Source organism: Pistacia vera, unplaced genomic scaffold (assembly GCF_008641045.1).
Source record: "Pistacia vera cultivar Batoury unplaced genomic scaffold, PisVer_v2 Contig251, whole genome shotgun sequence".
Classification (NCBI taxonomy): domain Eukaryota; kingdom Viridiplantae; phylum Streptophyta; class Magnoliopsida; order Sapindales; family Anacardiaceae; genus Pistacia; species Pistacia vera.
This window is the reverse complement of record NW_022196059.1, coordinates 403,212-429,170: the sequence shown is the minus strand read 5'-3', so window position 1 is coordinate 429,170 and position 25,959 is coordinate 403,212. Positions and strand designations below refer to the sequence as shown.

The 25,959-nt window shown below is 38.3% G+C and overlaps 1 pseudogene; it reads right to left on the bottom strand.

Annotated features, from left to right (window-relative positions):
• Window positions 1–12: 12 nt before the first annotated feature.
• Window positions 13–16,324, bottom strand: LOC116132413 (annotated as a pseudogene).
• Between the last annotated feature and the right edge of the window lie 9,635 nt (window positions 16,325–25,959).

Below are 25,959 nucleotides of genomic sequence, written 5' to 3'. Positions count from 1 at the left end.
AAGTTGTCGCTTCTATGTGACGATCTTCATCTTCCTTGTCTTCAAAGAACCTTGATACTCTATCTGCAACTTATCCCAAATCTCCTTGGCGGTAGTGCAGGCAATGACCTTCATAAAAATTCCATCAGACACAACTGATTTCAAGTATGACAGAGCCTTTGCTCTCTTCCTATCTGCTGCCTTTTGTAACTCCAATTGAGTGATTATTGGATCCTCTAATTCTCCTTGAAAGTCTCCTCCTGTCTTGCTGACTTCCCACAAATTAGCAACCTATAGACACCCTTGCATCTTCACCTTCCAAATCTGGTAGAGATCTCTTGTAAATACAAGAATTGGCGACATTGAAATTAACGGTGCCATCTCCCTTCAGATTTTCTTTTCCCTCTCTCTCTAACTTAAGAACCTCACCACAGATCCCTTAAGATGACTCTGCTCTAATGCCAATTGTTGAAAATTAGAAACTGCTTTGATACTATTTTAAAAATCAAAATCTACTCTAATACTATGTTAAAAATCAAATGAGTGTTGAGCCGGTCGTCAAGGTCGGAAAATTAATCCTAAATATCGTAGTTAGCGGTAAGCAGGGTCGAATCCATAGGGAAACCTAGTGTAAATTTGAGTAACGATAATGAAATTGGCAAATTGATTAATTAAACTAAACAAACTAAATGCAAATAATAAAAGCTTGAAATTAAAATTAATGAAGACTTTATAATAAAAACGTTGCCGCTATGGTTTTGGTTCGACACGAGACCAACTCACACAATTCTCCTCCACACTTTACGATCCCTTAAACCTACAAGGCAAGGTTGTAATGCCCCACTTGAGGTACGTAGTTCAATTGTGTTGTATTGCTTGAATGTTTATTGATTTGTTCTCATTTGAGCTTGCATGTTGTTATTTTCCATTGGTTGGCCCTTAGTTAGATTGATGAGTTGATTTGGTTAAGTGTTTGCCCTGATTTTGGTTGAGACTTGCTGAATTTTTGAAATTCAGTCTTCGCCGGGGCGAAGAATAGTCTTCGCCACGGCGACATTGGCTTGAGAGTTGTGAGTCGTTTCTGTAAGTTTTCGCCGGGGTGACAGAAAGTTCTTCGCCGCGGCGACGGGTCAGTTGAAAAATTTAATAAGTTTCTAGAGAATTCTTCCTTTGGGGCTCAATGACCATTCTACCCCTAATTAGCAGGAAAAGTGGGGAGTGAAATGCAAGGAAATTGCATATAGAATAGTTTAAATTGGGGTGCATTTGCAAAGAATTAAAAGGGCAAAGGTGGAATTCCTAAGAAAGAGTAAGGGTAAAATGGGAAAGAGTGGAGAAAATATGAGATATTAAGGGTTTAACTTTAGAAACCCTTCATTCTTCTTCTTCCACCACCATACTCTCTCTCAACTTTCCATCCAATCCTTTAAGGATTCTAAAGGGCTTTTGAGTGGTTTATGGGTAGAGAGGTGATCTAAGGCATCCTAAGGTAAGGACCTTTACTCTGGATGTGAAATTTAGTTATAAAGGTGTTAAGGTCTTATTGTGTTATTATTTTAAAAGTGTAGAGAAAAGACATCTACCAAAGGAAAAGAGAAGTGCTAGTGGAATCATACCATCACAAGGTAGGTAAATCCAACTCAAGCTAAAGTTTAAGAAATCCTTGATTAGAGATTTCTTTATGCATGTATAAATGATGCTTGTTGAGAAATTGAGTAGAGATATATGTTTGTGTGTTGAGAAATTGAGTTGAGATGAGTATTTATGTTGTGGTATTGGATATGCTCTCTTTGTGGGAAGTGTTAATGTGTGATGAGTTGAGATGATGTTGGAGGAGATTGAGTATTATTTGGAAGTGTTCTTCTATGATAGGAGTTATATCCATAGAAGGGAATTTCTTCCCATTTTGGATGGTTACAAAGAGAAAGAGAATTGTAGTTAGAGAAGAGTTTTTGTATGCACATGAGTTGTTTGATGAAATGCCCAAGAGAAGTATGAGAATGAGTTATTTGCATATTGGCATTTCCTAAGTGCATTAATGATCATGAACCATTCTTATGCATTAATTGTGCATTGAGAAGTAGCTTGAGAAAGAGTAGAGAATTTCTACACTATGAGTCTTAGCTTGAGAAAAAGATGAGTATTAGTTTGAGAAAGAGTTGAGACTTTTGTGCTTAAACTACTATAAGAGTTAAAGAAGAGAATAGAGTAGGTTGTGCGATGGGGAACCCGTGAGTGATGAGTAAAGTCACGAGTGTGGGTGCTTTGTAATCCCTAGCCGTGCCTCCGGTCAGATGAGGCCGTGATTGTCACGAAAAGTAGAACATGAGGCTCCAGCCATGCCTCCGATAAGAAGGGGCTGTGACATTCGAGAGATAGAGAGAAAGAATGTACACTCACATGGCCAAAGGTTCCGAATCCATGCATAACTGAATCCGATCGGTACAGAAATGAGTAGAAGTCATGTAGAGCGGGAGAGTTCCCGGCCGTGCCTCCAGTAAGATGAGGCCGTGACATTCCCATGAGTAGAATGGGAAAACAGAGAAATAGAAAGAACAGAAAGAGAATGAGTAGAGTCACAAAGAGTGGGTTGAGTCCCTAGCCGTGCCTCCGGTAAGATGAGGTCGTGACATACACCAGAGAGTATATAGAAAAGAGTATGAGAAACAAAAACAGAAAGAGAACAGAAATGAGAAGAGAAGAGAGTAAGGAAAGAATTAAGAGAAAGAGTTACGGGGATAGACAAGTAGAGGATTTACTTACTAAGCATTATTTTGCTCACCCCGTTGTTTTTCTATGTTTTTGTAGGTTCTAGATGAGGACGCAGTTGAATGGATGTCGGTGGGCAAGGAGGAGTAGTTACACTGTCCACCACACTTTTGTGAACTTTTGTAAAGGATACTGACTTTTGTAAAAGAATATGTATATTAAATAAAAGAAAATTTGGGCCCAACTATTTTTATTAATGTACTCCTATTTTATTTTAAGTATTTTTTTTATGAGCATAGTAGTATCAAGCAGCTATTACAAAGGTAAATCAATAAAATCGCTTTCTGGCACTCTAGGTATAATCTATCATGTCTCACCCAATTGTTCAAGTTCGATCGGTTAAAGACTATCTTTGACTACCGAAAAACTCCACAAGTCAACACCACTAGTTGGTACGTCATTAACAAATACAATTCATCAACACGTATCATCCAATCAACCAACTACACAATCAATGTAACATAAGTAGATATGGCATTAAATGCAAATATAACTCAATTACAATCGATGCGAAGTAATTTAGAGCAATAATCAACATTTAATTATCTCAAACCAACATTTAGCATGCATTAAGTTTTATATCAACAACTAACCTCAATGGACAACATCAATAATCACAAATTGCACATCAAACTACAATTAAAGTATCGTAATCAATCAAGAAACAAAAACAAACATAGTTTGATACACAATACTTAACCAAATGTCCAACAATCGAGCTCATTCAACTTGTCGAGAGTTGTTGAGGAGAGTCATGGGAGTTAATCTCGATCTCACCTACACCGTAACAGACAACCGAAAGCTCAGCCACTCATGGTGGTGTCCATGGAGGCTGGAGCGGTGGAAACGAAGCTGGTCATGGCAAAGAGCAAGTGACTGGCTACTGGAAGATGCTATGAAGAGGTGAAAAAGACCAACGGAACTCCTGGAAGATGAACAGATGCAACTCGCTAGAGTCCAGCGGTGGCTCATGGTGGCGACTGGTGAAAAGGAGACCCAAGGGTACGGGAAGATAGATCAGGTGATGGAGATGATGGATCTTTTAGTTGGAAGGTGCGAGGTCACTGGAAAATACACAAAAAAATGGCGAGGAAGCTGAATAGTCACAGCAACAATTTGGCAAGATGGCGGCTAAACGACGGTAATGGAGCTTAGAGGAAGATGGATCTGAGCATGAGGAAGGTAGATCAGTCACCAGGGAAGTGAGAGGCTACTGGAAAATAGGAGAAAAGCCGTTAGAAGCTGAAAGGTCATCGGTAAAGGTAGGTAAAGTGTCATGCGGCAGTGGGGATGATGGATGGTGGAGATCGGTGCAAGGGGGAGATGTGGAGTCAAAAAAAATGGAAGGGGAAAGGTTTTCGACAGTGGAACTGTGGTTTGGGGTGAGTGGTGCTGCTGGAAAGCGACCCTTCACTTCCTTCTTATACAAAAAGTGGAAATTTTCCATTTGGTCCCTGTATGATTGAAAAGTGATAAAATCAACCCCATAAAAATATGACAGTTTACCCCCTAAACAGAATATATGAAACAAAATCACCCCTAATCCATAAATCACAACCTAATATCAACTCATACCATTCCCAAAATCATTCCAAACATGTTAAATTCATAAGAAAACATTAGGATGTGATTTTTCATGAATAAATTCATGAATTTCTTAATTGCCTCAATATGATTTCTTTTTAATCGCACATAGGGTCTTTTTATCACCAAAATAGAGTCACTTTCATGACTCTAACACACTCCCCAACTTACGCTTTGCTCATCCTCAAGTAAAATAAAAGAAAATTTCCAACATTTTCACAAGACCATACACAACCATATTAATCAACAACCAAGACATTCATCAAAAGGAAAAGTGAAGAATTTGAACATACCAAGTAAGCAACACAATCCTAAATAAGGAACTAAAGTTTCTGTCAAGATTTGCCTATCTCCATTCAAGCTTCTCAAACACACATTTCATGTTCTTATTGTTAGAGTAGATGCCCTAGAGCCAATCAATTATTGTAGAATTGACTCTTTGTAATAATGTTCATTAATCAATAAAAGGAATTTTATTCTATATTGCGTGAATCATTATTATTGTAATATGTATTGATATATGTCCTTAGAATGGTGGAACCATGATGAGGGTATCAAGTGTTTCAAATCTTGATAGTGAGAACCCTATGAGTACATATGGTGTCCATTCTAGAAATGTTCGTAGCCTCAGTATTATTCTGAAGTAAGGGCACAGATAATACGGTAAGGCTATCATAGTATTGAACAACCCTGTCAAAAGGCAGTGACTGATCTCACTTGTCAAGGTTGTTTGGTGACAACCTGGTGCAACACATGGGTGCTTGCTGTAGGTGAATACACCGCAGCAAGTTCACTGGACTGACCCACCAAAGGATTCCATATGGATGGTAACCCTAGTGTCTATGGAATAAATCCTCTAACGAATGGTGGTGCATGTGATCCTTAGACTTGAGATCACCGGAGCACCTTGTGCACCGATTGGTGCAGTTTGACACTAGCCTAACGCAGTTCTTTTCAGAGCTATCAATACAGTGGTGATTGGTTGCATCAAGGAGTGTATCAAGACTATGGTGGATAGACAGAGGATTCATCACTCCCGGGTATGAGAGAAGTTATCTCATGGCGCAATTCAGTATATGGCAATGACACTAAAACTGTGGCCGCAATGGGATTGAGTTGTTGCTCTATCCAATTTATAATACAGGTCATTAGTCCAGAAACTGAATACATAATATTGAGAGTAACCGAAGGTTGACACTATTTCTATGCCTTCGTCTCATCTAGATAACCTATGATGAAAGGATCAAATTGTATGGTAACCATATCGTTAACAGGTAGCTATCTTGCTGAATCCGAATCTATCAGGTGGCCATGATGCCTTGCTAGGGGCCAATCTTGGTATGCGTACAGTGAGATGATTAATTGGTGTCAATCGCGATACTATACACTGCCGGTATGATGAGGAGCCTATGGGTCACACACATAGAAGATAATTTAAGATCCAAGAAGAAGGAATGGCGTTTTCATCTTTTAAGGCGAAAGGGTATTTTTGTAATTTCACAATGCAATTAAATTTGCTGAGAGTTGTAGCCTTTATTTAATTAAAAAAATTAAATAAGTGAAATTACGTTTAAATATGTGTTCACATATATTTAATTAAATAATCATTATTGTTAAATGTTAATATATATATTAATTGAGTTTAATTGAGATAGTGATGAAATAAATAAAATATCTAATTAGGGAGTGTTTGGTAACATAGGGTGTTTGGGTTGGAGCCCAAGCCTATTCCATATGGGAATAGGGCATTAAAGTTTTACTATAAAAGAAAATGTTTATTTGTAAAATTTGACAATTAATTGATTAGCTCATTTTCATTGTAAAACCAAATACACAGCAGCCCCATTTCTCTCCCATTGCAGAAACCCATTTTGCCTAAAATCAATTCATTTTGATTTCATTCTTCTTTAATCTTAAAGCTAAAGAGGATCTAGCAAATCCCTCTTTGGTTCTTTATGATTTTCTTCATGTGGACTTCATAAGTTCGATCCTACGCTTGGGTCGGTAGCAAATACGTACAATGACTATTTTGGAGGAGCCTCCAAACGTGTGTATGTTATTCTAAACTCTTGATTAACCTTTTGTGCAGATTTTACTTTAATATAAATTGTAAAATTATACCCTTGATCTTGGCTCATGTAAACGATCCTTGTGTTATATTTTTTTTGTTTCTGCTGCGTATATGGATCATTTACTAACACATATCACAATGTCAAAATGTCATGCAAAACTCCCCAACTTATGTACATGCAACATAATGCTCATTTTCCACACATGATTTTAACATATAATTTCTTTTTCATTCATCTCTTGATTTTTTTTTTCTTGCCTTAACTTCTGAAGCTTTCTAGAAGGTCTGTGTAGCGAGCTTTAGGTCAATGGCTCCCAAACTAGATGGCTATAGGGCACTAAGTGCAGAACACTCCTCAAACTTACTCACCCGAACCAACAAGGCTACAAGTCAAGACTTATACTATTTTATTTTTTTATAAAGCTCATGATCTATGTAATGACTTATTAAGCTTTCTAGAGGACCCGTGTAATGAGCTTTAGCCAACCGCTCCTAAGCTAGATAGCTTTAGGGGATTAAATGTAGGACACCCCTCGGGCATACTCACTCGAGTCAACTAGGCTACAAATCAAAACCAAATCATCAAGCAACATTCTAGTACTTTTAACATACGTGAGATAATTAATGAAAATTTGCTCCATAGGCATGTAAAGTATGTGGGAGATTTGCATAAACACTAAAACACATTCACACAAAACGGTGTCTAACCACAATTATGGACAAACCTAGCACATAACAAAAATAATAGTTCAATGTTAAAAACCATGTTGCAACAAACCATTTTCAAAAAGCTCACACAACCTCTCAACTATCAGCTCAATTGCTTCTAAAATGGTGATTATGCATGAATTCATAATTTTTTTTTTTTTAAAAAATGGCTCACTTAAGTTCACTTTTACCACTTTTGGACTTACAAGAGTAAAATTCAACATATTTTCAACCAAAAACATAAGCATGCCACAAAAATTTAAGCACAATCCATTCAACACACAATCTCCACAAAAGCATCATCAACAACACTTCACAAAAATATGATCAACAACATAATCCACAAAAATAAAAATCAATCAACACTCCCCAACTTAAAATGTCATTGTCCCCAATGACCCACAACTACAAACATCCTCCCCAACTTAGCATCAAATGATCTCAAATGGCAATATGATCAATAACATTAAAATCGTCCAACATAATTGAGAAAAAATCTAACAATAACAACATATAAGGTGGAGAGATAAAACTTGAGGACCAATGGTGGGGTTGTCACCAACGAAGTTTGTGGAGCATGCATAAGCATGGCCTTCAACTAGTTAATGAGTTTCCAAACATGGCAATTCCTGCAAAGACAAAAACAACAAAAACATAAAAGCAATAAAAACATATTTACAAAGATGGGTTGCCTCCCATAAGTGCTAAGTTTAAAGCCTTCAGCCAGCCTTAGTGCACTGAAATAGCTAATGTGGTTCTAACAAAGAACACTCCTCAATCACCTCTCCATCATTAATGTCATCGACATAAGGTTTAAGTCTTTGGCAATTCACCTTAAAACTTGTCCCGTTTTTGGGTTTTGGATTTCAACAGCTCCGTGAGGGAAAACATTAAGAACAATAAAAGGGTCATCCCATCGTGACTGAGGCTTCCCCAAAAAGAGATTGAGCTTAGAATTAAGGAGCAACACTTTTTGTGTAATATCCCACTTGAGGTACGTGTTTAAGATTTGTTGTATTAGTTAAAAGTTTATTGTTTCAACTTTAATTGAGTTTGTATGTTGAGTTGGTTGAATTGTTGCCTTGAAATTGGTTGAGTTTTGGTGAAGTTGGAAATCCAATCTTCGCCGGGGCGAAGAAGAAGCTTCGCCGCGGCGAGGAGGAGAAGTTGTATTACGGGTAGGTTCTGCCCTATTTCGCCGAGGTGACGAAAAATGCTTCGTCGCGGCGACGAGCCTAAAACAAAGATTCTTGAGTTTTCTAGAGAATTCTCCTTTGGGACACAATGACCATTCTACCCCTAATTAGTAGGAAAAGTGGGGAGTAAAATGAAAGGAAATTTAGTAGAGATTGTGTTTTGGTGGAGGTGTATTTGTAAGGAATCAAAGGATATAGATGGAATTTCCAAGAAAGGGCAAGGGCAAAATCGGAAATGAAGCTTTTAATATGAACTAAAAAGAGTAAAGTGTAGAGAAAGCCTTTATTCATCTTCATTCCACCGCCTCTTCCAATTGCCCATATTCTCTCAATTTCTCCACCCAATTCTCCAAGAGTTCTAAGGAATTTAAGAGGGGTTTTGAGTAGAGATCTCATCTAAGGCATCCTAAGGTAAGAATTCATGCTTTAGATGTGAGTTTTCTTATAATTATAGTGAAGTCTTATTGGGTTGTTGCTGTCCTTGTGGTTGTTTTGAGTTGTAGAGAGGAGACAAGACCACAAAAGGAAGGAAAAGTGCTAAAGAAGCCATCTTTGCACAAGGTAAGTAAATCCAACCAACTTGAGTTTTAAATAAGCTTTTTGAGTAGAGATGTATGCATGATCAGTATGTAGTATAATCAATGAGAAATTGAATTGAGATGAGTAGTTATTTTGTAGTTGTTGGATAAATTCCATATATGAGAAGTGTTATTGATGGGTGATGAAAAATGGAGTTTGAGATGAAGTTTGAGAGATGTAGTGTAAACCTCTTTGGGAGTGCTTTTCTTGACAGGGATTATGAGTATTTGAGGGAGTTTTTCCCTAATTTGGATAGTTAAAGAATGAAGTATAGTAGTAATTTTAGAAGGGTGTTTATATGCACATGAGATGTTTGAGGAAATGCCTAAGTGAAATCTGCCCTGTCACTGCCGTAACTTTCTAAGTAATTTTTGAGAATCTTACGGTTTGAACTGGGCTGAGACCAAAACAGAGAAGTTGTAGCCCTGTTTCTAAGCTTTGAAACGAGACCAGAATCGTAGTAATCCGAGGAGTATAGCACAAGTTATGGCCGTTTTAGTGTGACTGGTGCAGAATGACTGTTTTGAGGAAATCTTGTAGTGGGCATTTCATTAGTGCATTAGGGAGCATGAGATAGCTCTATACCTTTGTTTATACACTTGAGAAGTAGCTTGAGATTTAGCAGAGAATTTGAGTATAAGTTCCTTAAGAGTTAAGAGAAAGAGAATAGAGTAGGTTGTGCGATGGGGAACCCGTGAGTAATGGGTAGAGTATTCCCGCATGTACGCCGCATTGAGAGAGCGGCATGAGTATCAGATAGAGAAGTGGTGTAGCCCGTGAGAGTGCATGCGGATGAGGGCTATACCCGAGTACCCGAGAGAGAGATTATATACTCACACGGCCAAGGGTTCCGAATCCATGCATAACCGAGTCCGATCGGCTAACATGAGTAGAGATCACGTAGAGTGGGAGTGAGTCCCGGCCGTGCCCCCGGTAAGATGGGGTCGTGATTTATGGATTTATGAAAGAGTTATCAGGAAAGAGTTATCAGGAAAGAGTTATCAGAAAAGAGTTCTAAGAGAAAGAGAAAAAGGAGAGAAGTACCCAAAGAGAAACTGAATGAGGAGTTGTAAGGAAAGAATTAGAGAGAGAGTTACGGGGATAGCATGAGAGAGGGTTTACTTACTGAGCATTATTTTAGTGCTCACCCCGTTGTTTTTCCATGTTTTGCAGGACCTAGGTGAGGACACTGTCGGATGGATGTCGGCATGCGAGGAGGAGCGGTTACACTGTCCCTGATGTTTTTGATGACCCTTTTTATACCTTATACATTTTGTGTAAAAATGTATATGTTTGTAAAAAGTATGTATATATGTTTAATAAAAGAAAAATGTGGGCCCAATTTCTTTATGTTATTTTATATGTATTTCTTTATAAGTTTTGAGTAGTAGTGGCTATTACATTTTGATTAGGAGAGAATGACTTCCTAAAAATGTGTTTATCATGAAAAGCCTTAGTCTTTTCTTTAGAGATGCGAGAGTTCTCATAAGCTTCGTGTCTTAGCTCATCTAACTCCGAAAGTTGGATTTTCCTATGGTCACCAGCCATGGTCATATCAAAATTGAATTTCCTTGTGGCCCAATATGCTCTATGTTCAAGTTCTATAGGTAAATGACATGTTTTCCCAAAAACTAACGGATAGGGACATTCCAATAGGGGTATGATATGCAGTTCGATAGGCCCAAAGTGCATCATTCAGATGCACTGACCAATCATTACGATCGGGCTGTACCATTTTCTCTAAGATAGTCTTAATTTCCCTATTAACAAGTTCCACTTGTCCAATAGTTTGAGTGTGATAAGGTGTGGCAACTCTGTGAGTGATTGAGTACTTTTTCAATAGTAAGCCAAAGTGCCTATTGGTGAAATACGAACCACCATCACTGATGATGGCATGCGGGTGACCGAAACGACTAAATATGTGTGATTGAACAAAGTTGACGACCATCCTATGACCATTGGTTCTAGTGGCAATGGCTTCTACCCATTTAGACACATAATCCACTGCAAGCAAGATATTTTCAAAGCCAAAAGATGAGAGAAATGGACCCATGAAATCAATACCGCACACATCAAACACTTCCACAATCAAAATAAGATTAAGGGGCATCATATCTCATCTACCAATATTCCCTAATTTCTGACATGAAGTACAAGCACGACAATGAAAGAATGCATTGCTAAAAAAGTAGACGATAAAAATCACACTGGAGGACCTTTAAAGCAGTCACCTTGCCACTGTAATGACCACCACAAGCATAAGAATGACAAAATGCAATTACACTACTAAACTCGTGGTCGGGAACACATCTCCTAACAATCATGTCTGCACACACCCTAAAAAGGTCTGGGTCTTCCCAAAAATAATGCTTGATGGTTGCAAAGAAATGATCTTTCTGAGTTTTGGTCCACTCTAATGGTAATTGTCCTACAGCTAGGTAATTGACTATATGGGCATACCAAGGTGCTTCGGATTGGGATATTGAAAATAGTTGCTCTGTAACATCTACTGAAAACTGGTACACAATGCATGCATAATAACAATATAAAATTGGGCCCCAAAAATTTCTTTTCATTATAATTCATATGTCTTTTATACACAAAGAGTACTGTTTACAAAAATGCATTTTTAAAAGACAAAACAGGGGAAACAGTGTAGCTATTTCTCCTCGCTTGCCGACGCCCCTCCGACCGCATCAACACCTAGAACCTGCATCCACAAAGGAAAATAACGGGGTGAGCACAATTAATGCTCAGTAAGTAAAACTCTCTAACTGTCTGTCCCCGTGTGTGACTCTTAATTCTTTCCTTTTCTAATTCTGTTTCTGTTTTTGTTTCTACTAAATACCATGGCCTCATCTTACCGGAGGTACGGCCGAATGGCGTTCACACAGCACCATCTCACTCTCTATGGCTATCGGGTGGAATTCACACAGTACCAACCCGTTCTTAGTGACTACCGAGTGAGGATCACAAAGCACCAACTCGGTTCCTCCTAACTATCGGGTGGAGATCACCTAGCACCTACCCGTTCCTCATGAATTTTGGGTAATGATCACCAAGCATTTACCCGTCTCTAGTCACTATCGGGTGATGATCACAAAGCATCAACCCGCTTCTACTAGCCATTGGATGATGATCACAAAGCATCAACCTACATATCTCTTAACTAATCGGGTAGTGGTCACAAAGCATCTACCCATTCCTATTACTCATTGGGTGACGATCACTAAGCATCGACCCATCTCTCCAAGGCTATTCGGATGATGATCACAAAGCATCAATCCGATTCCCATAACGGTCGGGTGATGATCACAAAGCATCATCCCAACTATACTACTCTTCTAACTCATTCTATTGTAGCATTTTTCAATGCTCTCTACCCTTAGAGTAATTTTACCCACTAAGCTCTCTACTCATAGGGTATTTCTATACACAAAGTTTCCTACTCTTCCTTAGGTCACTTTTCAATGCATATAACAATGCACATGGATGATTCATCTCTACTAATGCACTTGTGAAATGCCAACATGCAATGTTGCAAGAATTAAGGTTCATTACTCACACTCAATTCTCTATTAGGCATTTCATCAAACAACTCATGTGCACTATAAAACTCTATCATAGCCATGAATCTAAAACTTTTCCTAACCATCCAAAATGGGGAAAAACCCCTTCACAAAGCCATAATAACCTGTCAAATAAAACACTTCCAAAAAGGGTTCCATAACACCCCTTCAAATCCATCTCAACTACCTTGCCAATCCAACAACCCATTTCTCATATTTGCAAGGTATTAACATTCACAAAGCATAGAAATCTCTATTTAATCCTTCATACATGCCATATTACATGTATATCACATACATACATCAAGTCTATCAAAACCCTAATCAAGAAATTTCATAAATCTCAACTTGGGTTGGGTTTTACTTACTTGCTATGGAGAGACTTCACCAAATCTTCTTTCCACTTGGTTTTCTTGACTATTCTCTCTACTCTTAACCAAAAGAATGAAAACCCTCAAAATCCAAAATGAACTAAAATCTACAAATCACACAACTTAAGGAGAAATCCTTACCTTAGGAAGCCTTAGGTTGTTTTCTATACCCCAAATCACTTCAAAATCCCTTGGAAATCCTTGATCAAAAGAAAAGAGAAGTTGAGAGGAGTAGAATGAAGAGTTGCGTTTGAGAAGAAGAGAAATGAGGGGTTTCTTTGATTCTAATTCCTTTTAAAGAAATATAAACACACTCATTCCCATTTTGCCCTTATTCTTCTATGGAAATTCCATCCATATCCTTTGATTCATTACAAACTCACCCCCATATCAACATATTCTCCATGAAAAATCCTTACAATTCACTCCCCACTTTTCCTGCTAATTAGGGGTAGAATGGTCAAATAGCCCTTGGGGAAGAAAATGTCTAAAACTCACTCAACATTTTATTCGGCCTGTCGCCGCGGTGAAGAAACCTCTGTCGCCGCGGCGAAACTGTCCAGAGAGTTTCCCCGTGGTTTCAACGCATCTTCGCCGCGGCGAAGATTCTTCTTCGCCCCGGCGAAGCTTGGTACACTAAAATTCTTCTATTTTCAACCAATTTCAGGGCAAACACACAACATAACATTCCATCAAACAATACTACCAAAACCAATTCAAATAAGAGCGGAAGAGGAAACAATAACAACGTACCTCAAGTGGGGCATTACATGCTCATATGTGAAAGAGTCATTCAACATTGACTAGGGACATACTCTGTAAAGAGTCTAGACAAGTGGTCGGCGACCACATTATCACTACCCTTTTTATCTTTGATCTCTAGATCAAACTCTTGCAACAACAAAATCCATCAAATTAGTCTAGGCCTACTGTCTTTCTTGTCTAACAAATACCTAACTGAAACATGGTCTGTAAAGACAACTATCCTAGACCTAAGAAGATAAGACTAGAACTTATCAAGGGAGAACACTACGATAAGCAATTCCTTCTTGGAAGTGGTGTAATTGCATTGAGCATCGGAGAGAGTCTTGCTTGTGTAGTAGATCACAACGGGCTTTTTATTCACCCGTTGGCCAAGGACTACAACAATGGCATAGTCCGACGCGTCACACATCATTTCAAAAGGAAGATTCCAATTAGAAGGTTGCATGATAGGTGTTGTGGTCAACGCTTCTTTCAAAATGGTAAAGAAAATCATACAAGAATCATAAAAAACAAATGACACATCTTTAGCAAGCAAATCACACAAAGGCTTAGAGATCTTGCTAAAATTTTGGATGAAATGCCTATAAAATCCTACATGGCCTAGGAAAGATCTAATTTGTTTGACCGATGAAGATGGTAGAAGTTGAGAAATCAACCCCACCTTTGCCTTATACACTGTTATCCCCTTCTTGGAAACTACATGACCTTAGACAATTCAATCTTGAACCATGAAATGGCTCTTCTCCCAACTAAGAACAAGATTTGTCTTTTTACATCGTTTCAACACCAACTCAAGTTTTTCGAGACAATCATCAAAAGATGTGCCAAACACAGAAAAATCATACATGAAGACTTAAAGGAATTGACCCACCATGTTAGAAAATATTGATAACATGCACCTTTGAAACGTTGCCTGTGCATTGCATAACCCGAAGGGCATGAGACGACAGGCAAACGTACCAAAAGGAAATGTGAACATGGTTTTTTCCTGGTCTTCGGAGGCAACTGGTATTTGGTTATATCTGGAATAGCCATCCAGAAAATAATAGAAGCCTACCCTGCAAGTTTCTCTAGGATTTGGTCAATAAATGGGAGCAGGAAATGATCCTTCCTAGCGGCTAGGTTGAGCTTCCTAAAATCAATGCAAACTCTCCATCCTGTTGGAGTACGGGTAGGAATTCACTCACCTCTTTCATTTTCAACAACGGTGAGGCCATTCGTCTTAGGTAAAACATGGGTCGGACTCACCCATTGGTTGTCGGATATGGGGTAGATGATACCCACATCAAGCCATTTGATCACCTCTTTCTTCACCACCTCCTTCATGTTCGGGTTTAATATTCTTTAAGATTCATGCACTGGTTTAGCATTCTCTTCACAAAATATATGATGCATGCATAAAGAAGGGCTAATCTCTCGCAAATCAGTTACTGACCAATCGATTGCTTCCTTATGTCTTTTCAAGACTGCCACTAATCTCTCTTCTTGCTCATTGTCTAAGTTGGCAGCAATGATCATAGGTAAGGTCTTGTTGGGTCCCAGGAAAACATACTTGAGAGTATCAGGCAAGGCCTTCAACTCTAAGACTAGTTGAGACTCAATTGACCTCAGTTGTGTCGTATTAGACAAAGGTGGTAAGGGTTCATACTTAATGTTCCAAGGTTGACGCTCTAAAGTGGGTGGCCTATTCATAGATGCACTAACCTCCTGAATCTTAGACATTGCACTCAAGCTACATATCTCCTCAACAGATGGATTCATAAGAGTGTAAATCGCATCATCACATAACATCTATGGGGTGTGAGCCTCCGCTAGACTGTCAATAGTATCAACCATGAAACACTTGTTATCTTCCTCATGCATAGGCCCTAAACCAGCATTAAACACATTAAGTCTCAGTTTCCTATTCCCACAAGACATTTCCATCTCTCCTGATCTACAGTTAATGCAAGCATTTGCCGTTGCTAGAAAAGGTCTCCCTAAAATAATCGGTGACATACTTCCACTGCTCGTATACTCAATGTCTAAGACAAGAAAATCCACCAGAAAATATAGTTCCTCAACCTTAATTAACACGTCCTCAATTAGGCCCCTAGGCATTTTGACCGATCAGTCAGCTAACTGTAGCATGACTTCAGTAGACTTGAGCTTACCTAAGTTAAATTGTTCATACACAGAAGCGGGTAATAAGTTCACGCTTTCCCCTAAGTCTAAGAGTGCTCAATCAATCATGACATCACCTATCACACAAGAAATAATAGGAGCTCTAGGATCCTTTAACTTCGAGGGAAGGCGGTTTGAGACAACCGCACTTACATTTTCCTATAAATGTACAGTCTTGGGTGTGTGAGATTTCATTCGCCTCTTTTACGTGCATAAGTCTTTGAGGAATTTGGCATAAGAAGGTACTTGCTTAATGGCATCTAAAAGTGGAATGTTAATATGTACCTGCTTAAACAACTCAACCATTTCTTCCATCCTAGCGCTTTTCCTAGTAGTGGGAACATTTTGGGGCTTTAAGCATTGAGGAAAATGTGCTCTCGGTATGTACAATGCAGAGGATGGTTCATTGTCCCCAACTTTCTCCTTACCCGGTCTCTGAACACTTGACTTTACAAGTGGCTCACTCTCACTCTCTTTGGCTTGGTCCCTCCCTAGACTTTCCTCTTCTCTACCCTGGATTTTTACTTCCCTCTCAGGCCTAATTAGCTCTCGGCCACTCCGAAGAGTCATCACAGCATTAGCTTGTTCGAAAAACCCTTTATGCTGAAAAGAACCACTAGGGTTACCTATGACTTGACTAGTCAATTGGCCTTGTTCCCTCCTATTGACTACTTTAGCTATTTGACCAATCGGGTCTCTAACTTACTAATGGATTGGGAATGAGAACGTAGAAGTTGGGTATTCTTCTCTAACCTAGCATTCATGTTGGCTTTTTGTTCTTGCATGGTTTGGAGCATTTGAGCCATCATTGATTCCAGTGAACAGGGCACTATAGTGGGCTGCTGAATAGGAGGTGGGATCCTAGGTTGGACGGGTGGTTGGATTGAAGGTTGCTCCCTATAATTGCCTTGCTGATTGGAAGGATTGTTCCTATATGGCATATTAGTGGGGACATTCTAAGGTGGTTGTGGCTTCCATGAAAAATTTGGGTGGTTACACCACCCAAGATTGTATGTGTTCGAGTACGGATCGTTCCATCTCTAGAAGCCTTGTGTAGCCTGCACTTGCTCCTTAAAAGGGTCAGGGGCGGGTTCCTCAATTGGATGTCAAGAGTGAAATGCATGGTAAAAACATCCTAGTTCGCACTATCCTGATATGATTGTGTAGAGGGTTGCCCTTGTATAGATACAAACTTGTCAAACCGGTGGGCCAACACCTCTAGCTTGGAACTAATGTCATCTAACTGTGACACCTCATACACACCACCCTTCTTGGATGGTTATCATGAGATAGGCATTCTAGACGTAGAAATGTGGTGCATTGAATTTTCACTTAAGGTCTCGAAGAGTTGCCATAACTCATTCTTGTCATTGTGCATAAATGTTTCTCCACATGAGGCGTCTACCATATTCCTATGCCTTTCGGTCAATTCGTCATAAAAAGTACAAACTAATTGCCACCTAGGGACTGTGTGATGGGGACACTTCCTAAGCATTTCCTTCAAACGTTCCCAACTCTCATAAAATTCCTCACCATCTAGTTGAGTGAAACTAGTGATGGCTTGTCTTATGCGGTTGGTTTTACCAATGGGATAATACTTTTTGAGGAATCCTTATTGCATTTGGGCCCAAGAGGTAATGGACCCTGCTACCAAAGAATTGAGCCACTGTTTGGCTCGATCTTTAAGTGAGAATGGGAATAAAATTAAGCACACGACATCTTCATTTACGTTTTGAAGTCTAACTATAGAGCAAACCTCTAAAAATTCATCTAAGTGTTTGTATGGCTCCTCATTTAAATTCCCATAATAAATTGGCAGCAATCGGATGACACTAGTTTTGATCCCATATTGTTGTGTCTGGACATTAGGGATACGGATACATGAGGCTGAGGTGTACGTGTTGGGTGCGAAATGTTGGCTAAGGGGCACAAGTGCGGTTGCATCCTGGTCAGTCATCCTATGTGCTTGTTTTCTATTCATCTTACAAGTGCGTTCAATTTCAAGATTCAAAGGGAATAACTATTTGTTACAAGACCTTCTAGTTTGCATTCATCAATCAAACACACAAGAGGCTCACAAGCAATCGCAACAACAATTTCAAAGAAAAAAAACTAAATGCAAATCCTAAGAAGAAAACTTTAATAAGCACACGAAACCAAACTAAAACAAATCTAAAATTTAATAAAACTTAACCCAACAAAAATTCACACAAACAAGTACACTTAATCAAAACTAAAGCTAACAATGTAACCTAAAAGAAATTAATACTAAGAACAAAAATTAAATCCTAGGAATAAAAGCAAATTATGAAAAATAAGGCAAAAGCTATTACTAACAAACTACCACACAACTATAACTATTAATCAAAAGGACTAAAAATAAAATAAATAAATTAAAGTTAAGAGAATTTGACAATCGGGTCACGCCAAATCTTTAATGCTCACGACACGTTGCAGTGTTTTCCCAATTGCAATCTTCCTGCAAAACAAAAACAAACACAAATGAAACTATTCCAATGAAAATGAAATAAAACAAAGTAAAATGAAATTATGCAAACAACCTAAAAATAAAATAATTAACCAAAGATGCAAAGAGACAAACTAAAAGGAAAACAAAAATTAAACACTCAACCAAACAAAACAATTCTCCCAAATAAATTATCACTACAAAGAAAATAACACAAATAAAAACAACAACTAAGATAAACCTAGAGTAAAAACTAATGACTACCCAAACACACAAAGTCAAAAGCACGTTGCTCCCTGGCAACGGTGCCAAAATTTTGTCAAGCCAGTCATCACGGTCGCAAAATTAATCCTAAATACTGTAGTTAGCGATAAGCAGGTTGAATCCACAGGGCAACCTAGTGTAAATTTGAGTAACGACAATGAAATTGGTAAATTGATTAATTAAACTAAACAAACTAAATGCAAACAATAAAAGCTTGAAATTAAAACTAATGAAGACTTTATAATAAAAACATTGTCGCTACGGTTTTGGTTCGACACGAGACCAACTCACACAATTCTCCTCCACACTCTACGATCCCCTAAACCTATAAGGCAAGTTAAATCAATAAAATCGCTTTCCGGCACTCTAGGTATAATCTATCATGTCTCACCCAATTGCTCAAGTTCGATCAGTTAAAGAATATCTTTGACTACCAAAAAACTCCAGAAGTCAACACCACTAGTTGGTACGTCATTAACAAATACAATTCATCAACATGTATTATCCAATTAACCAACTACACAATCAATGTAACATAAGTAGAAATTGCATTAAATGCAAATATAACTCAATTACAATCGATGCAAAGTAATTTAGAGCAATACTCAACATTTAATTTTCTCAAACCAATATTTATCGTGGGTTTTATATCAACAACTAATCTCAATGGACAACATCAATAATCACAAATCGCACATCAAACTACATTAAAGTATCGTAATCATTCATGAAACAAAAACATAGTTTGATACACAATACTTAACCAAATGTCCAACAATCAGGCTCATCCAACTAGTCGAAAGCTGTTGAGGAGAGTTATGGGTGTTAATCTCGATTAGACCTAGCAAAAAGGGCCCGGACCGGTAGGTCAACCCTAAACCCGGGTAAAAAATAAGGGGTGTGGGTCTTTAATATTGGACCCATTTTTCTTCAACTTGTACTTGGCTTGACCTGTTTTGCCAATGGGTCAAGCAAGTACACCCGCAGGTGCTTGCCGGTACCCATTTGTCTTTTTTTTTAAAAGAAAAAAAAAACCCTTTCCCCATTTCATTTTGCCCCAAATCGCAAAATCCCTAACCTAACTCAAACTCACTCTCTCATCAGCCTTCTCTCAAACTCATCGTCATCGAAATCCCTAACTCCACTGTCGCCGCTTCTTCTGTCTCTGCTTCTCATCAGCCATGTTTGTAGTCTCCACTGTCGGCGCATCAAGGTATGTGTATCATCGTTGTCGATTTGATCTCATCTCCTTCGTCTTTACTCTTCACTCTTCAGCAACTCCAATTCTCGGAGTCGATTCTCCAGCGTCTTCAGCTTCTCCTCCGCTACAATCTAGTAACATTGAAAGTTGCTCTTCTTGCTCTATTCTTATCATTCTACAGATAACAAGTGTCAATCATTTGTATTCTTTTGGAAACCACTGTAATATGAATCAAACTAAATCTAGAAGTTTTTCTAATTTGTCTTGTCTCCATTTCTAGTACTTAGTAGATACTTTCTAGCTTGTGCCGCTGTTGCTTTTCTTGTGTAAATTTTTTCTTTTTTTTAGATTTTTTTATGTGAGTTTATTTGGTTGATGAGGAATGAGAGGACAATCGGTAAAGTTTTTTATCTTTTTCTTTGTTAGGTTCTGGGTTTTTGTTTGGTTGGTGACAAAACTTGGGAGAAAATAATGTAAGGGACTTTTTTTTTTTTTTTTTAATTGCGCTTGTTTGTGTGTATGGTTTTGGTTCATGATTGGCAGCTCAGAAAACTAGGGAAAAAGGATTCTAAATTGTGGGGAAAAAGAAAAGAGATCATATTGATTTATCTAAATCTTGTGTTAGCCGAGTTCATCAAAATTAATTATTTAGAATTTCAGTTATTTTTTTTTTATGTTAAAGGATTCAATTTAGATCTAAAATTGGGGATTAGAGATTTTTATTTGGTTTAATCTGATTCTTCTTATTTGTTCTGATGATAATTTGAATGATTATAGAAATTTGGATATGTTTTTTCTAAACTAAAATTGTATTGGGTATAAGAGTATTTTTGTTTGGACTTGAGAAAGACAAATTTTGCTCAAGAATCAAGATTTTAGGAAGATTTGGGGGTGTAACTACAAAAATCTAAAACTGGAGTGAATAGTATAGGCATCCATGGGTCCACCTGTACCCTCATAGGGTAGGGTGTGGATCTAAAATATTTGGCCCATTTAAATCAACCTGTTTTGGGCCCGTATCTCCTGCACCCGTTTAGACCCAACTCATACCCAGCATGCCCGCCCATTTTGCCAGGTCTAATCTTGATCTCGCCTACACTGTAACAGATGACCAGGAGCTCAACCACTCATGGTGGTGTCGATTGAGGCTGAAATGGTGGAACCAAAACTAATCATGGCAAAGAGGAAGTGATCGGCTGCCGGAAGATGCGATAAAGAGGTGAAAAAGACTAACGAAACTCCTGGAAGACTAACAGACGCAACTTGCCCGAATCCGACGATGGCTCATGGCGGCGACTGGCGAAAAAGAGACCTAAGGGTATGGGAAGATAGATCAAGTGATGGAGATGATGGATCTTCTAGTTGGAAGGCAGAAGGTCACTAGAAAATGCATGAAAAACGGTAAGGAAGCTAAACGGTCATGGCGACGATTTGGCAAGATGGCAACTGAACGATGGTAATGGAGCTTGGAGAAAGATGGATCTAAGCATGGGGAAGGTAGATCAGCCACAGGGAAGTGAGAGGCCACTGGAAAATGCGAGAAAAGTCGTCGAAAGCTGAAACGTCACCGGTGAAGGTAGGTGAAGCGTCGCGTGGCAGTGGGTGGTGATGGATGGTGGAGATCGGTGCATAGGGGAGCTATGGAGTTCCCAGAAATGGAAGGAGAAAGGTCACCGATGGTGGAACTCGGGTGAGCGGCGTTATTGGAATACGACCCTTCACTTCCTTCTTATACAAAATTGGAAAATTTTATTTGGTCCCTACATGATTGAAAAGTGACAAAATCAACCCCCTAAAAATATGACAGTTTACCCCCTAAACGGCATAAATGAGACAAAATCACTCCTAATCCATAAATCACAACCTAATATCAACTGATTCCATTTCCAAAATCATTCCAAACATGTTAAATTCATAAGAAAATATTAGGATGCGATTTTTCGTGAATAAATTCATAAATTTTTTAATTACCTCAATATGATTTCATTTTAATCACACATAAGGTCTTTTTATCACTAAAATAGAGTCACTTTAATGACTCTAACAATGAGTGAAAACTAAAATAAAGAATAGCAGAATATGTGAAGAATACCAGCCACACAAAGACACAATATTTTACGTGGTTTAGCTTAACTAGCCTACATCCATGGACGAGAGAGATCTATATAATTTTAAGAACAATGATACTCATGGTACCCTTACATCAAAACCCTTGTGTACTCACATTCTCTCTTTCTGTTATTCCCTCTCTCATAACCTTGAATTGGTTCTAACTCCCTTATTTATAGGTAAAATAGGACACTCTTATTCTACTAGGATTCATATTCCTATCCTAATAGAACTCCTCTAACTTAACTTCATTCTCCTAAACCAATTCTACTTCCTTTATTTATCTTACAATAGAAAAGGAAAACAATTATTCTCAATTACAAAGTCCTAAACTAGAAATTTGCCTAAAACTTAAATTCTCTTTTCTTCTTGTTTGCCTTTTCTTCTTGCTTGCCTTTTCTTCATCAATTACCAAAAAGTGTTCACATTCCAACAAAAACTTATTTTACATGCATTTGTTCAAGAAGGATATGATTGGACACTATTTTACAAACAAGTGACATTTACATGAGATTTTGGTGAAAATGATATAATTGATGACACCACTTATTCATGAGAAATACTTATTTGAACAATCTCATCATCTCACTTTAGTGATGATGTTAAATTGTCAAATTATATAATGACTGGTATTGCCATGTATATGTTAAATTCTCTTTCACCCAAGTGTTTGTTAGCATTATTCAAGAATAACCATCCGTTATCATTCTTAATAAGCACCACCACTCCAGGTAAATTTGAAATCTAATAATATGTGTATTTGTTCTATTGAACTATCTTACCCCATTAGTAACGTGTGTTGGTGAGACTAATGAGAACCCACAGTTTCAACTATAACACTATGCCAATCCCTAGTAAATCACCACAACACAACACAATGATCTTCACCTATATAACACAAACAATAACAAAAATGCTAACAGTAAACAACAATATTGAATAATGCAATATAATTAGACTTAGATTAATAAGAAAATATGGATGATAGCATTCATTTGGATAAAACAGTAACACCAATTGGTCTTCGAGGGCCAACACCTCCCAAACACAATTCACGTACAAAATCAAAAGATATCCCATACCATACTTTTCTCTCTTTTATTTTGACACTAGGATTCTAACAACTACGAAGTCACCTGTCCCCACATGATTTACCCCTTTTGCCCCTTTTTCCCATTTCATGTCTTACGCATATACCACTTGGAGATACCAGGCCCATCATTACCCTCCCCAAGGAGTGCCACCTTGTCCTCAAGGTGAAAGGATGGAAATGAATGGCAGATGGTTTCGTACGACTCCCAAGCATTATCACAAGCCAATAACCCCTTCCATTTAATAAAAAACTCATAGTTCCCATTCAACAATCGACACTTGCATAGGGCCTATTCTGGTTCAACCTGGATAACCATAACCCCATCTAGAAACTAGGGAAGAGGAAGTGCAGTGACTGGCAAAGAAGTAACTTTTTTCAGCTAGGAGACGTGGAACACATTATGGATGCAAGCTGTGGTGGGAAGTTTCAAGCGGTAAGCGATAGGGCCAACCTTTGCAATCACCTTATAAGGCCCATAGAATCTAGGACTAAGTTTTTTGTTGGGTCTTCTGGCTAGGGATTTAAGACTATATGGTTGGAGTTTTAAGTAAACTAAGTTGCCCTCCTTAAAATGAACACCCATTCTTTTTGCATCAGCATAAGCCTTCATGGCTCCTTGAGCCTTAGATAGATTAAGCTTGAGTTCATCTAGGATGTGATTCCTTTCTATCATTTGTTCATCAACTGCTGCTATCACTAATGCTTGCTTAGAGGATCTAAGAAATGTTGGTGGATCTCTCCCATATAATGCCCGGAAAGGAGTCATACCTAAAGATCGGTTGAAGGTTGTATTAAACCAATATTCTGCCCAACTCAACCACTTAGGCCACTGTTTCGGCCATTGTTTTGGCTATTGTCCCACAAAGCAACATAGATATGTTTCAACAGATTGATTTACCACTTCAAATTGACCATTCGATTGGGGGTGATATGCGATACTCATGTGTAGTTTAGTGTCGGACTGTTTAAACATTTCCCCCCAAATTCGTGCAGAGCCTATCCCGATTTGTGACGATTGTCCTTGGGAAACCATGCAATTTAACAATATTCTAGAGGAAGAGATTAGCTACCTTTTTGGTTGTGTAAGGATATTGGAGAGGAATGAAATGGTTATACTTGGTCAACCGATCCACCACCACTAATATTGTATCCAATTGCTTAGTTTTAGGAAGGCCTACGATGAAGTCCATCGAGATGTCCTCCCATACTTGGGTTGGTATCAGCAAGGGTTGTAACAATCTGACGGGTTTGAGGTTGTCATATTTATTCTGCTGACATGTAGGATAGTTGTAAACAAAAATTAGAATGTCACTCTTCATTCCCTCCCAATATACAACTTGAGATAATCTCTTGCAGGTTCTGAAAAATTTGGAATGACCACCCATGGGCGATGAGTAAAATTCCAAAAAAGGAGCTAAACCTGGGGACTTGAGCGAGGCAATACTAACTACTCATCATAGAAAAGCTGGTGTCCTACTAGGCGAAAGTGCAAATGGCTTTGGGAATCCGCAATTAAATCCCGATTGATTTTGCATAATTTCTCATCTTGTTGAATAACTTCTTCCCACTCCTTTCAGCTACCAAAATAACAAGTAGAGATAGAGTTGCACTTCACACTATCATCCCGTCTAGACAAGGCATCAACTGCCTTATTTCCTTTTATATTGTATCTCAAAGTCCAACCCCAACAATTTGATTATCCATTTCTGTTGTTCTTCCCCATGTAACCTTTGATCATTCAAGTAATGGAGACTGCGCTGGTCAGTTCGGATAATGAAATGCCTTCCGAGGAGATAATGTTTCCACTTCTGTACTACTGAAACAATTGCCATAAGCTCCCGCTCTTACACCTACTTGGTTTGTGATCTAAATGACAACCCCTGACTAATAAAGGCCATTGACCTTCCCTCTTGCATCAAAAGAACCCCTAAACTTAGGCTCGAAGCATCTGTTTAAATGATGAAAGTTTTAGTAAAATCAGGCATAGCAAGGACTGGCAACTAGTCATTGCCCTTTTAAGCTCATTAACTGCAGTCTGTGATGATTCGGTCCAATTGAAGGAATTCTTGCAAAGTAAATCGATGAGAGGTCTTTCCATCGATCTGTACCCTTTAACAAACTTTCAGTAATACCCAGTTAATCTGAGGAATCCACGTAAGGTCTTGATGTCCTTGGGTGTCAACCATGCAAGAATATAGTTAATTTTTGTCGGATCCACTACCACTCCCTTTGGTGATATTATATGCCCTAAGTACTCCAATTGAGACTAAGTGAACTTACATTTCCTTTCGTTCACTACTAACTAATGCTACCTCAATATCTAAAAAGTGATGCTTAGATGGTCCAGGTGAGTTGTCATGTTTGGGCTATAAATCAAAATATCGTCAAAGAAGACCAATAGAAACCGCCATAGATAAGGCTTGAAAATGTCATTCATGAGAGCTTGAGAGGGTTAAGGGGCATTCAAAAATCCAAAAGGCATCAACAGGAATTCATAATGACCTTCATGGGTGCGAAATGCAGTTTTGTAAGTGTCTTCTTCCCTTACCAAAATCTGATGGTAACTTGATTTGAGATTGAGTTTAGAGCATACCGAAGCTCCTCCAAATTCATCGAACAATTCATCAAATGTTGGGATGGGAAATTTTTCTAGCAGAGTAATCTTATTCAAAGCTCTATAATCAACGCAAAAGCACCATCCACCATCTTTCTTTTTCACCAGCAGTACAGGGCTAAACAATGGACTCTTACTCAGTTTAATAATCCCAGTTACCAACATATCTTGTACAATATTCTCAATTTTGTTCTTGTAATACCCACATTCAAAAATATGGTAGGTATTATTTTATAGTCATAGTGAATATATTTAACTAGTTTTATAGAGGAATTCCATAAAAGTTTCAATAGGGGCAAAATGGTCATTTCACACAAAATCACGTGTTCAAGTGAAAAGTGAGTATGAAAAATATAATGTATTAAGTGTGCTAGCCATGAGAATACCGCGGTAGATAGATCATAGAAAATACAAATGGTGTGATGACGAGATAAATACGTGTTTGTAAAGTAATAGA